The sequence below is a fragment of the Cryptomeria japonica genome, chromosome 10 (assembly GCF_030272615.1).
Source record: "Cryptomeria japonica chromosome 10, Sugi_1.0, whole genome shotgun sequence".
Classification (NCBI taxonomy): Eukaryota; Viridiplantae; Streptophyta; class Pinopsida; order Cupressales; family Cupressaceae; genus Cryptomeria; species Cryptomeria japonica.
The window spans coordinates 421,064,174-421,069,056 of NC_081414.1; positions in this window are offsets into that span (position 1 = coordinate 421,064,174).

A 4,883-nucleotide genomic window follows, 5' to 3' on the forward strand; every position below is an offset into this window, starting at 1 on the left:
ATACTGATTTCCCCCCCCCCCCACTCTCAGTATCTTTGGGAATCCTAACTGAACAACTATTATACCACAGGAAATATTGAACGCATTCAAGTATTCATCAACCGTTATCTTCCCATCACCACTAAATTTTTGCAAGTGATATCTCACTCCTTTGGCTAGTGCATTCAGATTTAAAGCCAAGTTCAGTGGACGTATTGTAGCCCCCCAAGGATTATTTGTTGCCATTGGAGGGATGATATCGAGAGGGGTCGGGTTGATTATACTGGGTAAGGCAATACCATGCAAGGTTAGAGCCTGACAAACCGAGGATACAGGAAGTGAAGGAGATGGAGAAGGAGGTCTACTTCTTGCTCGTCTCTAAGGTGAATAGGTGGGCTGAAAATATAGGTTCTGCAATTCTTGAAAAATAGAGTCAACTATCCCTTCTCGCCTTTGAGACCTAGTATATCTTCTCGACTCTAGTCTGTCTATAATGTAAAACTTTGATGGAACCCAAAAAGATTCTTAAAAATTGACAATCCAATTCTTGATACCCTATAACCAGGCATCTAGTCTTGTGATTCAACTCCCCAGCAGAGTCACCAAAAATTTGTTGGTTAACGGATTTGTCCTTTCTTTAATTTATATATGTATATTACAAATTGACTCGTGTACACCCTTTATGAAAGGAAAACAAATGAACCAACAACTGGGTGAACCGAATTAAGGTTCATCCTCTACATTAGAGGGCACATCCTCATGAGATTTGCAATGAATTTTTATGCAGCTAATTAATAAATGAATACACTTTTCACTAGAAAGCGCAAAAGGAATACGCATTCATTCATCAACACAAAAGAATGCTACAAATATCTATTTTCAAGTGTAGAGCTCACATACTTCTACTTCCGCATATGTTCATTCAAAAAACTCAAAATAAAGTAAACCCAATGAAGTGTAAATATTAATTGATTCTCACTCATGCCTCATAGGACAAGGGGGATCAGTGTCATTCAAACAACAATGAAGATTAGTTGTAAACGATGAAAATCAATCAATTAACAAACATAGAAAGAAGTGGTAACGAAATGATATATTTCACACATCAGCATATATCTCAATAGAGATCACTAATCCTTCAAACACGTAGATTTTAAAGATTGCATCAAAAAACCATTTCATTCAAATACTAGAAATATTAGTTCTGAGAAATTCAAGGAAAATCAAATCTGTTCCTCCAAATCAAAGTTTTTCGGACCTTTACAAAGCTTCATTTTTTAACATATATAGCCTCCAAGCCAATAGTTTGTTACAAAATAACGCTAAATCTTTTAACTCTGGCCTAGAGTCAAAGAAACCATCTTCTTTGAACTTTATAAAACTAAATAAACAAAAGCCACAGATAGGATGACAGCTCATCCGTTAGCCAATCAGGACTCCATCATGGAAGAGGCAATCACTGATTTGCCCTGCTTTTCAACACCACCACGCACATTACACCACTCCATATGTGCTGCTGAAAAGTTCAAGATAACTTGAGAGTATGGAAGTCGGCTATGTTGGATGTGTTGCTTCCAAACCTCCTTATCCATATTCACCTGCAATACTTTACTTTATGTGCCTCCAACTGATCAGAGCAGACTGTGAGTATCGACTCTATTCTAGCCAATTTTGGAAAATCATCTGTGGTTAAGGATTTTGTTTCCCTGATGAGTTGCACCCTCTCTTTGAAGATCTTCATCATGTTTGCAGCTGCTTCAATTGTCTGGGCATCTTTTTTCATGAGTTGGATATCAATGCACTTTAGATCTTTCTGCATTGTGTCAATTAGATCTTTCAACCCTTTAAGTAACCTTGCAAATTCCTCATGGCCTTGTTTGATGATAGAATTTCTTCACTCGACATTTTTCCTTGACATATTAAGTACATTATCATCCAAATTTTTAATAGGTTTCTCGGTTAAGAACTTCATCATGTCAAACTTCTGCACGTCATTCATTTGTGCTAACACCGCCACCCACTTGGTTCTTTCCTTCTTTGAGGCAACAACTTCTAGCTCTAACTCTTTACTCATGGTTTTAGCATCTCCATACACTTTAACCAGGCTGGCAATATAATTTGAACCCTATTGTACAACAAAATTGATCCATTCATCGAATATCTCTGCTACCAGACGACTCCTTTGAACCTGATCTAACAGCTTCTGGCTCACCAGTGATTTGGGTTGAAATGATAGTGTCATCTGGGACAGGGGCTAAGGGCTTGGATGGTGTATGGTGTTGATGTATTCTGTCATTTGAGTGATGACCTATTTCAACTCCTTTTTATCTTTCTCATCCTTCCAAGACTTGGATATCATCCTCTTTGTGGAGGATTCTAGGTGTTTAGCATCTACCGCCCTAAAAGAAACTCCCAAAACAATTTTCTCCACTATAAAATCATCTTCAGTGGCCTTCTCTAAATCTCATCTTGAGATGGGTTTTGCTACTTCAGCCACCCAATGACCTATTTCCTCATCCACTTCCACCATTAACTTTTTTTTGAGCTTCTTTGGTTTAGATACCTTCCCGGGGCACTTGCTCATAATATCCTCCATGGGAATTGTGATAGGGACAACATTACGTTTCTTCCCAATTGACGCTCCTAGCCATCAAGGAGTGTTGGGAGTTTCTTGAGAAGGTGGAGGTGTCTGAGCATCCAGGGAGTCAATTATAGTTAGAGTACTCATTGGATTTGGCTCTCCTTCTCGTTCTTTGCATGTATTTGCATCTTGCATTAGAGGGTTATTCAATACATGTTGATCCATTATCACTTTAGTTTCTTCACCCAGATCCAAGTCTACAACAATTTGGTTCACCATCAGTTCCCTACTCTTCTTTTTGCTCCTCAAGCGACTAACTCGGACTGCTGAAGATTTCAACAGGGACCTCTTTGACCTTCTGGGTTGAACATCTTTAATAATTGGCCTTCGGTCACCTGCAATATCAACAACCTTGTTAGAGGTAGAAATAGGAAGCTGAGTGGTAGCATGTGAACCAACTATTAGTTCATGGGAAGGCATGATTGATCCTTTTCTAAATTTCTGATCCCTTAGCCATTTTTTTGTTCTCCTTATGGCATTAAAGGTCCTGGCTTGAATATTTTCTTCTTCTCTCATGTCCCAATCAATCTCAGGAATTGGTTGTCCTTAAATCTTCTCACTGAATTTGGGATCTAAGATATCCTCCCCTATTTCTTCTTGCACACCAGTCACATTAATGGGAAATTTCAAGGTAATCACTTGCTATAAAGTGAACCTCAACCATAATCTCTTCCTTACTTCCAACTCATCACTACAATTTTCTGAGTAGTCTTCCAGTTGGGGTTCATGAAAGAAATGATCATCCATATTTAGGTTTTCCACAACATACCCCTTGTTGTCAAACTTTTGCTTGGCAACATAAGGCTACAAATTCATTTTCTTAAATTCTAACTCTAAATTCAAAGCATCGAACACTAATTTACAACTGCAATAACCAAGTTCAATTGTAAAAACAACTTCAGAGTTACCCTTTGTTCCTATTTTTTTGTCAATATGAGCCAATTGTTTGTTGACTTCAATGAGTATGTAGCTGTCAAAGGCATATCTAGGTAATTTAAATGATTCACCCTCAAAACCGCCCACTCAAAGATAGGTAAATCTAGGAAACTAAATGAAAAAGCTTCCATATATGCTAATCAATTCCATGGCTTCAACCAACATTATTTTATTAACATCACCTTGCAATTCAAAGGCTAGTCTCCTTGCGAAGATATCATTCCATCTAGTGAAATGTTCTACATATTTTTGTTGTTGTAGTAAAGGGTAATAGTCATAGACTTTAATGCCATCCACCCAAGGCTGGTTATGCAGTCCTTGCCAATCTCTGGTACAGGCCAGTATGTACAACAAATATGAAGACATGTAGAAGCTAGACATACCCACAAAATTGCTCAAACCCTCATGGAGTCTTTCTACAATCACTTGTGCCTAGTCTAGGTAATTTTCACCTACCAATAACACCTAGATATAGAAATACATCCAATCCTCCCAATAAAAGGAGTGTGAGTTCTCCTTGAGTTTGTTTAGCAATATATCATACTTTTGTGATGAAGTATTCTCTAGGAAGGGGCTTTGGTAACCGATACCCACCCTTTTGCACCTTCAGAAGCCAATTTCTTGCAATAACACTTCTATATGTGCTTTTCTTCTCAGAGAAAAATGCATATGAAGTCCCAATTGACCAATCCTCTTATGGCTCCTTATGTGGGATCCCCATTGTAGCCATAATTGTTTCTTTGCTAATCTCCACCAACAACTCACCACTACTGGTTCTAATGCATCTGTTATCAGTGTCATTATCTGTTCATGCATGCTATTACCAAATCTGGATAGGGAGCAGTAGTTGGAAAGGTAGCAGCTTCAATCAAACCACTTCTTACTATCTTCTCCATCATTGAACCAGCTTCAGGGTTTCTGGCCCTTTCTAAGAAATCTCCCTAGTTGGCCTGGGCGAAAGAGGTGTTGTCCAACTCTGGAAGTATGCTCACCAAACATGATGTTTGACCGAGTTTTGGAAGTATGGGCCTCATTGAGGCCACTTTTACATTAAACAACAATTCCTAAACAGGACAGAATTCTATTCCAAAACAAAAGATCTCTCCTACATTGACCGACCTTTTGAGCTAAAAACACAATAAAAGGAGATTATCAAAACACACTTGTAACCACCCTAAAATATATGAAACCCTCAGTTGAATGGAGCTGAAATTACCTTTGGCGTCTCTAGCTCCTTCAATAATAGCAGCTACAACTTCTACAATTTTGAGAATTCACATGTCTTTTTAAAACAAACGGGAAAACAGCTAAGAAAGATCTACACACG